The following is a 13,145-nucleotide window of genomic DNA, read 5'->3' as shown; positions in this document are numbered from 1 at the left end:
TCCGCCCTGCGCGCAATTTCGACCTCCTGACGCGTTTTTGCTGTTTTCGATCGGTTTTTCTCGGGAGTTGTTGGTTCCTGAGCATCCTAACTGACTTGATATCATCCCCAAACGTAGTTAGTCTGTTTTTAACTGAAAATAGAGCCAAATAACTTGTTCTCATCCGAAAACTCCCCAGCCGAAGCCTATAAATACATGCCTAGGGGCTCCTTTCAGGGGGGACGAATTATTATCAAGACGTGGAGGTGCTGCTGGATTGAGGAGTCAAGGAGCATGAATTTTAGCAAAGGCAAATAAGATCCTGGCGAACTTCGGCATAAAGAAGGAGCTATTCGAAGGATCTAAACCCCGTCTGTCCGTCCCTTGAGATTAGGCTTGGTCTTAATCTCAAGAAGAGCCCTGATATCGCTTGGTCGATCTCAGCGCTTCAAATCAAATACTTCCTCGGTGAAGACGAAGCTCTGCCGAATTTTTTATCAACCAGGTCCAGATCAAAGACGGTTCACGGATAAACCCCGGCACAGGCAAAGATTCCACACAAGCAAAAGACTGATAAACGATCTCCCTGCGTTTGTTTTGACGAGAGTTGTAATTTTTGTTTTCATCGTATAAGAGTCTTATAAAAAGACTATCTTTTTCTTGTTTTTATTGTAACGACTGAAGTTGTAATCAATACCGCAATGAATTCATCGACTTTCGACGCAAACAGCTACGCTACAAGCTGATGTCTAATCATGACATCATGATAGATAAAAGAATACAAAGCTTCTGAATCAATAATATTCGAGCTGGGGAGGAAATCACTAAGAAAGCTCCGCTCGCACCATGATCACGTGGTACGACTGTATAAACCTTGTCGGTGGCTGGCTATTACTAAGTTGATGGTGGTGGAACATATGAGACTGTCTGTCCCTCAGGAATCTCCTACATGGCATGAATCTGGCCTACTAGCCCCTCACTCCTCAAGACAACTGGATGTGCCGCAAATCCTCTACTACTTACCGTAATCGTGACCCTAAGACTGCTGATTTTGACCTCTGTTATACTGACCTCCTGCTGATGTACTATGATAATTATAACATGTACGCCAAATTCTACGTTGTTGCGGCACTCTCGAATCATGTTGTAGGTTGTGCTCTCTTCTTTTGATGTCCTTGTTGCTGGCGGTAAAAATCCTTACCCCGCTGCTGGGGCTCCCTATATTCCACAACAGGTCTCTTGCCATTGTTACTATGTTGGTCATGATTTCATAATTAACTACAGACATGTCTCCCCACTTTAATCTAACTAGCTCTACTGCTTATCAAAGAAGCAAACAAAATTTTCCCAAATAAGTGGTACTCGTTGCTACGGCAAAAATCTAAAATCGGTGTCATCCTCTAGTGCTATCCTCTACACTGAATACATCTAACTCTGCTTAGTACTACGTCAACATTAAGAAAATTTTACATATTTCTTCCATTTATAGGCTGCACATGAGTCTGTTGTGCCCTAAAACGATGTCTTTCTTATTCATCACACTCCCGTGCGAATTGGTAACTAAGTATAATAACTCATCGCATAACCGTGTGGACCGATAGTTAGGTATATCAACCTCTACGCATCTTCGTGCGGACCGATAGATAAGTATTTCAACCTCTGTGCATCTTCGTGCGGACTATCAGATAGGTATCTCAACCTCTACGCATCTTCGTACGGACCGATAAATAGGTATTTCAACCTCTATGCATCTTCGTACGGACCGATAAAGAAGTTTAGTCCATCTACGGTCTCATTACAAGACCCGACTAAAGCAAACGGAGTATAGTCCATCAGCGGTCCTATTACGGGACCTGACTAACCCCACCCAACCGATCATAATTATAATATATATAATAATAGTCGTTACTCTTAACGATTGTAACCTATTTGGATACCCCCAAACATTGTAATCATGCGTACTCAATCCTCGTACGTGTACTCTTCGAACTATGCGTGAATATCAACTGACGTGTTGCATAAAAATGCTCACCAAATGAACACACAAGTAAAATGTTCAATCTCACAAAAGCTGATCAGTCGACCGATGACCTCATCGGTTGACTTATAGGATCATTCACAAAACAACAGGGCAAACACAAACTTGTCAGTCCACTGATGACCTCCCGTCAGTCGCCTGATGGCAACTTCAATCGACTAAACAAGCCGAAAATACACAGTTTGTTCTTCTCTCGTGTTTTCTTCAAAAACCCGGGTTTTTATTAGATTATATGAATAAAACTTGATTCCATTGTCATATATACTTAACCAGGAGTTTGCTTAAATTAGATGAAGCACAAGAACAAATAGATCTAGGGTTTAACATGCAAAACAACCTAATTCTTGTTTACTGCGACAATCTAAAGAATATAAATCATATTAAACTATACTAAACTCATTAAAATAAACCTTAATGATCATGATCTGGTCAATATCTCAGTTCCAGATTCATTCTACTACTCTTGACATAAGATTTAATCATAAACAACACATGTAACATGTTTAACATTAGATTTAAACCCTAAACATAAAGTTAAACATATAAATCTCTTAAAAACATGATTTTTATTCAAGGGAAAGGTTTGGACAGAGGTGTTATTGCCTTTGCAAGTGTACAAGCCTCTGAAAAGAACAGTAAGTGATTACCTTATAATCATATTTTTTTAATTACAATTTTATACCATTATAGTCTATTTTACATGAATAAATATAGCACTAATAATTATTTTTATCTTTAATTACAGGTTAATAAAAAATAAATCCCAAAATCTCTTCTCTTAACAAAAGCCCATGAATTAATGAAGAATACAAGCAAAAGGCCAAAGACCAAGCTCAAAAGCACAAACTCCAAGCCCAAAAGCCCAAAGGAATAAAAAGAATTCGACCAACAATTGGAGAGATTTGCGCATCGACGCCAGAATCGATGGCGGCATCGATGCCAGCATCGATGCCAGATTACAATAGTGCATTTTAAAGGATGATTTGCATTGTCCTAGGGCTCAAGTTTGATCCAAGGGCCCTCATTCATTGATGTTTACTATAATAGGGGTAGTGTGTGAGGGGTTGTGGATGTGAAAAATTATGTATCTCCATTTGCAGAGGAGGGTTACTCTTAATTGAGAAGACCTTCTAAATTTGTAACTTTTTGTTACAACTAATAAAATAATTTTTTTCACCATTTCATATTTTTCATCTCTTTGTTGGATGATAAAGATGAAGATGAAGATCAATTTGGAGGTTTGTTTTTATTTTCTCTTTTATTTCTTTTCTTATTGCTTAGTAGTTTTGATTTACATTAATGTCTTATAGTGTAGATTTACTTTCATGCTTTTATTCTCTTTCTTTAATTTCTTACATTTAATTCTTGCAATTTATTGTAGTTTAGTTCTTGCAATTTATTTTGTAGATTAGATTTTATCTTCTTTCACTATTTGCCTTGAGCCTAGAACCCTCTTGGGATTAGTTTTTCTTTTTGCTTGTTTTTATTTTATTTGATTCGCCTTGAGGCTAGAACCCTCTAGGGAATTGTCATTTTCTTAGGTGTGGAATTAATTCTTATTGGAACTCTAGAAATTGAATGAAACTAGCTTTATTTCTCTTATGATTTGTTAATCATTCACTCATGCTTAAATTGTTCATGCTTAGGATATTCAAATAAAGAACTAATTGGTAGAAGGAATTCTAGAATTACTATTTAGTTGTTATTCTTTTCATGAGCAATAATTTTACTTGGATGATAATTTGATAGGTTATACTTCCCTTGAGTGGTTTCAATAATTTTACTTGGATGATAATTTGATAGGTTATACTTCCCTTGAGTGGTTTGATAATCTATACTTAGTAAATCTAAAATAGAATGTAAAAAGAGAATGATTCATATGTTATAAGTGAGATTAGCTAGTGGATTCAATTCTAGATTTTTCATATCTTTAATTGAATCCTCCATCTTTTATTTCTTGATTTTTCCTTAGTTCTTGATTTTCTTTTATTTGTTTCTTGATTTTTATTTCCTTTATTTTTTCTTTCCTTATTATTTCATCACATCCACTCTTCATTTCTATCAAATAAGTCTTATTTATTGACTTTTGCACATATTCACAACACTCCTACTATCTCTCCACAATCACAATTTTTATCACTCCTAATTGTCACGCACACAACATAAGAACCGATTCTAATTTTCTCCTACAAACACCTTCCTCGTGGGATCGATAATTTTTTGTGCTATAACTTGATTGGTTGTGCACTTACAATTTTTGGTACATATTTATGCCCCGTCAAGTTTTTGGTGTCGTTACTGTGGAAGGTTCTTAAGTAGGATTTTAAATATTTTGGTTCTTTAACTTATGTGTTTTCTTGTGAAGGAACCGTTTGGAGCTTAAAAATCTTGGATTGAAGATCAATAACTTAAAGATTTGCTTGAGGTAAGTCTTCTATCTAGTATTTTTAATTGTACCCACTAGTTAGTCTTCACAATTATAGACAAGTAGGACTTAAAAAAATTTATTTTCGTCAACCATAGTAAAATTCATCTTTCACTTGAATAATTACTAACAAGATAATAATTTAAACAATATCTTCCTTCTCACTTTTGTTTGATTGTTAACCATAATTAAAAAAGATATTTTCTTTTTATCATCCTTTTGTAGTCGTTTTTAATTCATAGGGTTGCATTGCATATAGTTAGTAGGAATTCACCCAAGTGATTTGAGCATCTTGATTTGGCACACACTTAAAAATATTCTTAAGGGAAAACCCCCTTAACCAAGATAAGGTAAGGGATTTCATCATCCTTTCCTTAGCCCACAAATCACTAATTCCTCACTACACAAACCCAAGCCTCTTAAAACACATTAGACGTTGGCCCCATGGGACTCGAGCTCAATAAGGAACAAGAATTCTCTAAGTAAACTGGTTCAATTTTTCTTGAATTTGTTGGTGTCTAAGGCAAGGTTTAGGAGCTGATACTTAATTGATCTACAAGGAACGAGATACTTAATTGATCTTTAATCTCACTCAAGTACTATCCTTACGTGGCTAACTTACTGAGTAAAACTTTGATCTTTTTTTACTTAAGGAATTTTTGGTTAGGAGCTGGTCTAACTGAGTTATGCTTAACCTTAGAGTTTAGAGTGATTGAAAAGTGATTGTTTTTATTTATTTTAATTGGGTTTTTCCTTTATCACCTTTTTTCTTATCATAAAAAAATAGCTTTTATTTTTCTTTAAAAAATTAAAATAAAAAAATTTTAAAAAAAAAGTATAAAAAAAATTGTTTTGGTGTATGAGAGCGTGGATTAGGGATAATACACATCGATTAACTCGCTTTGAACCAATCATAGAATGTTGTATCCTAATCTACCTATTCTTCAAGATATGGCTATCCCACTAGGAATGCAATCCCGTCTTGCATTAGCCTCCCTGAGTCAACTGGAACTAACTTTGAGCTTCGACCGTATTATATAAACATGCTTCCTAAATTTCTGGGGAATGAATTTGAAGATGTTTATATTTTTATCTCGGAATTTGAGGAAGTATGTATTATGATTAAAATAAGAGACTTAACTAAAGATGCGATCAAAATCAGATTTATTCTATTTGCTCTCAAGGACAAGGCAAAAAATGGTTGTATAGCTTACCCACAAATTTCATCTCAACTTGGTATTAATTTATCACCGTTATTCTTAAGAAATTTTTCCCGATCCATAAAATGATTAAGCTAAGAAACAACATCATGAATTTTAAAATTATCCCGGGAGAACCTTTCTGGAAGTATTTTGACCGATTCAAAGACCTTATCCAATGTCCTCATCATGGTCTCGAGAAGTGATGATTATGCCAAATCATTTATGAAGGATTAGATTATTCTTCAAAAACTTATTTAGAGTCAATGTGTCAAGGAGATTTCATGAAGAAAAATGCTGACGAAGCTTGGAAATTTTTAGAGAGTCTATTCGAGAAAACCATGCAGTGGTAACACTGTGATGACAGAGTTTCATCTGTTCCCCAACCTAAGTCCTATGGTATTTCCTTAGAGTTGAACATTGCATCTGAAGCTAAGATGGCTACAATCATGTGCAGGTTAGAAGCCCTAGAATATAAGGAAAGAGCACTGGCTCAAATTAATCAAATTTCTACCTCAGGTTTTCACAACTATCTTTCACCATCCCATGTTTTAGAAGAATGTCCTCTCTTAGGAAATAATCAGCCACTAGGACAGGTTAAATGATGCATTTCAGTGTCCTGTGAATGATCCATTTTCTCCAAACCTACAATATGGTTTGGAGAAATCATCCCAATTTTGCATGGAATTAAGGAAACCTCCCAGGAAACCAAAATTTCATTCTCACTTCAAACCAACAATTTCCTAGGGGAAACACAGTTCCTTTCAGTTCTCACCCAAATTTTCAAAAAAACCAATCTACCATATCAAAATTAGTCTCCTCATTATTAAATTGTAACTCACACTTCTCTAAACTCAGACCATGATAAATGTCTTAATATCTTTGAAAAGTGTTTGGAAACCATAATTAAGGCCTCTACACAAACCACGAATATGTTGACTCAAACATCTAGCACACTAAATTCCTTCATGCAATCAACCGGATAAATACTCAACTCCAACACTCAAGCTATATCTAGATTAGAATCCTAACTTGTTCAACTAGCTAATGTTGTGAGTGAAAGAGAGAAAGAAAAATTTTTGAGTCAAACTGTGGTCAACCCTAAGGACACAGGATCTAGTTCATCATATGAAGCTCAAGTGAATGCAATCCGTTCACTACGGTTAGGGACACAGGTCGATAATCAAGTGAGAACACCTTCAAGTCAAGCTCTTGATTCAGAAAAATTCTTCTTCTGATGATGACTCTATCTAACAATCACCCCTCTCAGATTACCAAGAACCCGAACCCAAACCTGAGCCTATTTTTAGACCAGTTGCTCACTTTCCAGATAGACTCAGGCCTAGGAAACACTCCCCTCAGGAGGAGAAGATCCTAGAAACGTTCAAACAGATTAAGGTTAATATTCCTCTCTTATATGTAATTGAACAAATCTCATCTTATGCTAAATTTTTGAAAGAATTATGTACTAAGAAGAGAAGAATAAATATTCCGAAGAGAAAAGTCTTTTTGGCAGCCAATATAACTGATATGCTCTCAAAACATATACCTTTGAAACGTAAAGATCCAGGTTCTCCCATCATTTCATGTGTTATTAGTAATACTCACATTGAGAAGGCGCTTTTAGACTTAGGGGCCAGTGTCAACTTGCTTCCATATTCAGTCTACTAGTAACTAGGTTTAGGTGAATTAAAACCAACCCGATGCACCTTACAGTTAGCTGATAGATCTGTCAAGGTTCCTATAAGTGAGATAGATTTTGTTCTTAATAAGGTTGGAGATTTTATTTTTCAGTGGATTTTGTAGCCTTGGAAATACAACCCATTTCCAATCCCAAAGGATAGATACCTGACATCTTAGCACAACCATTCTTAGCCACTTCTAATACTTTCATCAACTGTAGAACTGGTCAAATGAAGATGTCCTTTGGAAATTTAACTACCGATCTTAATATTTTCAATCCAGTGGACCAACCAAATAATCAGCCTCTAGAAATAAATTATATTCAGCAAATATCAGAAGAAGAAGAAGAAGAAGAGTCAAATTTGAGTTTTGAGGAAATTTTTGGTGAGGAGTTGGAGCTATTAGAAAAAGCAGATAAGGTCATTCAGAATAAGGAAACTGTGTTAAACATTTACTGCTTTGAACTGAATTTTGAATAACTCTTTCTTGATGAACTTAGATTCTTGGAAAATAAACAACAACCAAATTTTCATAACTCAACCTTGAATCTTGGGGCTGTGGAAGTTGTTAAAGAAGAATTGGTTGCTAGAAAACAAAACTTCACAAATCAAGAATCTAATTTTATTAAGAAATTCAAAAAACATGACACCAATAATACCTACTTTATATTGTTGCAAGAATCATTAAACACCCTGATATGCTTGGAATTTTAGCACATCATTGATCATATCATTTTAAATTTATTTAAAATCTGGGGGAGAATTTTCAGCAATAAGATATGATTCATTGTAGAATACGAGCTCTTCATATTGAACCTTTCATTCTACATTGTTTGTTTTGTTTTATTTCATAATAATTAAAAGAATTTATTCTTCTCTTATTTGAGAGTTTTTTGTTCTGTTGTATAAAAAAGAGAAAAAAATAAAAAGAAAAGAAATAAATTTGAAAAAATAGGAATAATATTTTGATTTCATTCTCCTCACACCAAAGGTAATTGCAGATTTTCTTAGGTCAGCTGGCCAAATGTAAGTACCTCATTTCTTATCTGCTTTACTTTGTGCATCTTAGAGTTTACATTGAGGACAATGTAAAATTTAGGTGTGGGGATAGGAAGTAGTTGTTTTTCCTTTTTATTTCACCTTTTTGTTGCATTTTTGTCATAATTTTTTTCTCTTCTTTCCTTTAAAAAAATGTTTTTTAGAAAAATATTGTTACTTGCCAAATTAATAGATTTAACTTAGATTTTAATTAAAATAATATAACTTTTGCGTGCTTAACTTAGAGTTGAAAATAATTTTCAAGTTGTCTTGATTTACATATTTTTTAGAATATATTAATACATATACACATATATACTATAAAAAACTAACCTTGCAAAAGAAGAGTGCGGAAAATGGGCACAAAAAAATTTTTTAACTTCAAGGTGATTCTATCTTATAAAGCCTAAGTTGACCGAGTAATTAAGCCCAATGAGTATTTCCATACTTAATAACCTAAGCCCAATTGGGCTAGGATCCACTGGCCAAAAACTTGTTAAATGGTCACTTAGAAAGCCCGATAAAAGTAGAAAAAAAATCACCAAGGAAGAAAGAGTGAGAAAAAATATATTAATTACTAATAATATTTATATATATATAGTTATATTTGTATATATGGTCTTGAAAAATAATTTTCATCAAGAGACTTAAAAGTTATTTAAAACAAAGAGTTAGCATGTTCTTTTCAAAACTTTTAAATTAATTTTCTAAGTTTGGCTTGGTAATGTATTGCTATAATGAGAATATTTTCTAGGAAATTTATCTTAGAGTTATATATAAAAACGCTTTCTTGAGTAATAACTAGCTTTAATTAGATTGTCTAAATGTATCGAGTAAATTTAGTTATTTACTGACCTCTTTAAATTGGCAAGTTGACTGAATTTTGTGGGTATATTCACCGAAAACCCTCACAAAACTACAACTCGTCCACTAGGGTAACCTAGGGGTCTAAATGCTTGTTGTATGCGCTAAATATAACGTGATTCCTACGAAAGTGAGTTAGAATTTTTAATTTCCATCTTTACTAGAGGACTAGCAAAAGTTTAAGTGTGAGCGTATTTGATAATCACATTTTTATTATAATTTTATACCCTTACTATCTATTTTATATGAATAAATATACCACTAATAATTATTTTTATCTTTAATTACAGGTTATTAAAAAATAATCCCAAAATCTCTTCTCTCAACAAAAGCACATGAACTAATGAAGAATACAAGCAAAAGGCCAAAGACCAAGCTCAAAAGCCCAAAGTCCAAGGCGAAAAGCCCAAAGGAAGAAAAAGAATTCGGCCAGCAATTGGAGAGATCTGTGCATTGATGCCAGCATCGATGGCGACATCGATGTCATATTACTGTAGTGCGTTTTAATTGCTAATTTGCATTATCTTGGGGCTCAAGTTTGATCCAAGGGCCCTCATTCATTGATATTTACTATAAATAGGGGTAAAGAGTAAGGGGTTGGGGTGTAAAAAATTTTGTATCTTCATTTAGAGAGGAGGGATACTCTTAATTGAGAAGACCTTCCAAATTTGTAACTTTTTATTATAATTAATAAAATAATTTTTGTCACCACTTCATATTTGTCTTCTCTTAGTATGATAATGAAGATGAATATGAAGATCAATTTGGAGGTTTATTTTTATTTTCTATTTTATTTCTTTTCTTATTGCTTAGTAGTTTGGATTTACATTAATGTCTTGTAGTGTAGATTTACTTTCATGCTTTTATTCTCTTGCTTTAATTTCTTGTATTTAGTTCTTGCAATTTATTGTAGTTTAGTTCTTACAATTTATTTTGTAGATTAGATTTTATCTTCTTGCACTATTGACTTGAGGCAAGAACCCTCTTGGGATTAGTTTTTCTTTTTGCTTGTTTTCATTTTCTTTGATTCGCCTTGAGGCTAGAACCCTCTAGGGAATTGCCCTTTTCTTAGATATGGAATTAATTCTTATTGGAACTCTAGAAATTGCATGAAACTAGTTTTTTTTCTCTTATAATTTGTTAATCATTCACTCATGCTTAAATTGTTCATGCTTAGGATATTCAACTAAAGAACTAATTGGTAGAAGGAATTCTAGAATTACTATTTAGCTGTTATTATTTTCATGAGAAATATTTTTACTTGGATGATAATTTGATAGGTTATACATTCCTTGAGTGGTATGATAATCTATACTTAGTAAATCTAAAATAGAATGTAAAAAAGAGAATGATTCATATCTTATAAGTGAGATTAGCTAGTGGATTCAATTCTAGATTTCTCATATATTTAATTGAATCCTCCAGCTTTTCTTTCTTGATTTTTCCTTAGTTTTTGATTTTCTTTTATTTGTTTCTTGATTTTTATTTCCTTTATTTTTTTCTTTCCTTATTATTTCATCACATACACTCTTAATTTCTATCATATAAGTCTCATTTATTGACTTTTTGTACATATTCACAACACTCCTCATATCTCTCCACAATCACAATTTTTATCACTCCTAATTGTCACGCAAACAATATAAGAACCGATTCTAATTTTCTCCTATAAATCCCTTCCTCGTGGGATCGATAACTTTTTATACTATAACTTGATTGGTTGTGTACTTATAACTTTTGGTACATAGTTATGCCCTGTCATTACCCCGTTGCCATACACCAAAACTTTTGACTTTTTCTCGGCGTTCTCCTCCCAAAGACTCCCAAAGACTCACTTTAGGGCTAGGGTTTGAGAGAGAGGAAGAGGGGTCTCTAGGGTTTGAAACTCTATTGTAAAGATGATAATTTTCATGTATATATATGCAAACCCAAAATAAACTCGTTTGACCCGAATCTGGAAACATTGTCTTACTAGGAAACTAATCTTCGATATTTTGGGTGTAACTTTCTTATCCGACCTCGGAATAACATGATATAATATTTGTTGGAAAACTATTGATGAGACCTATAACTTTGATCTTTTGAGTCTTTTTAGATTCAAACTACATTAGTATGTAAAACATATAAATTCTTAACTGGACATTTTTCCAGATTTCTCTTCGTGCATGTTTTGTGCATTTGCACTCATATATTCACAAACATACATTGAATTGATCTCAAATCAATTCCTATCATACTCAAACATCAAAATATGTTATTTTTCATCATATAGAATATTTATTTTTATTTTTTACATAATATTCAAATTTTTGGGGTTTTATAATAATAAATCACCAAATCCCACAAAACCAGCAAAAGCAGTAACTAGCAGTTACAGTGCCATCAGTCGACTGATGCACTGTTCAATCAATTGATGGGCTGACCATTGGCTATCACTCAAACATCATCGGTCGACTGATGAGATCATCAATCGACTAATGAGCTACTTCAGTCAACTAATGAGAGTCAGTCGACTGAGCAAAAACAATAAACGTATCCGGAGCACTTCATCAGTCGACTGATGAACAGTGTCAGTTGACAAATAACCACGCCTAGCCTAGTTATGAAAAGTAAATTTGATTTTCAAAGGTGCTTTAAAAATAGCAAATAAATTCCAAAATTTATGAAATTTGGGAAAATGACTATTCCGATGAAAATAAGCATGTTAGAAAAAGAATTTTTTAAATATCATTTCACAATTGTGAAAATTCATCATTTTACAAAACGGTCAAAATACAACATCTGGAAATGTGTGTGTATTAACCCCAAATGCTTCAAATGTTATCTAATTCATTTCTTGCCTACATTATAACCTTCAGAGAAAAAGGTCATAACCAAACTGGCGGGCGAATCGGCAAGGTAGATACGGCTCTATAAAACACTGATTCCCCACCCGGAAAGTCAAGTAGCCCGGTCTGATGTTCACTAGCCAATTAAAGCAGCCGATATCTAAATAAGTGCGATACTCCCTCGGCTTCTCCTCATCAATCAAACACTCGCCGTACCGGCTGGAGAACTGTGGGAAGCAAGTGGAGAATGCCCAGCACTTGTGGACTTGTAGCTGACGCCTGATATCGGGGAATCCTCGGCCCTCCCACTCGCCATTCTCAAGCAGCTGTAGAAAGGGAACAGACTGGTCTATGGCATTCGGTACCGACATCACATCGGAATGATGAAGGACGAACCAAGCCATCAAATAAACATACGGAAGCTCCACCTTAGTGGTAGGAATCTGAGTCGGCGATTCCTTCTCCTCCCGTGTAAAAGCGCCAGAAATCTGTCGAAGTCCTCGATGAATGCTAGCCACCATCACCGGAAGAAGTGAGAGTTCCTTTCTGTAGGCAAGTTGAACCGCAGGGTAGAGCACTTCCAGTGGCAGAGCGTCACCGGACTGATACGGGACCACGTATTTCTTTAACCAGATGGCGAGGTAGCCGGCAAGAAGAGTCATCGGACGAATCGGTGCGGTCGCATGACATAAGAACGATCTGAATTTAGTCCCTGCAGGAAAGCCACTCTCAGGACTGCTAATGGTATAGGAGTGGGCGTCAGTCTTCTTCAGCAGCTCATTAACCTCTGAAGGAGTCAGCGGTGCCAGTTCACAAATAGCTTTGCCGGAATGGCTCTCTAGATTCCTGAACAAATATGATGCGAATTGCTTCAGGCTCACATTTGATTTGGTCCTCTTCGCTAGGGGTTTAGACTGCGCCAAAGCAATGTGATAGTGACAAGTGAGGTCCCATAAGGTCTCGTAGCGGTCGGGAATGCGATCTTTCAGTTGACTCAGTTCATGGTTGGAAGGAAAATACTCCTGGTATAACATCTGACCCATGGGCAAACCAGATATATATTTATATTTCTTGAGTCTTGATATTTGCTAA

Source organism: Asparagus officinalis, chromosome 2 (assembly GCF_001876935.1).
Source record: "Asparagus officinalis chromosome 2, Aspof.V1, whole genome shotgun sequence".
NCBI classification, from domain to species: Eukaryota; Viridiplantae; Streptophyta; class Magnoliopsida; order Asparagales; family Asparagaceae; genus Asparagus; species Asparagus officinalis.
This window is presented reverse-complemented; position numbering follows the sequence as displayed.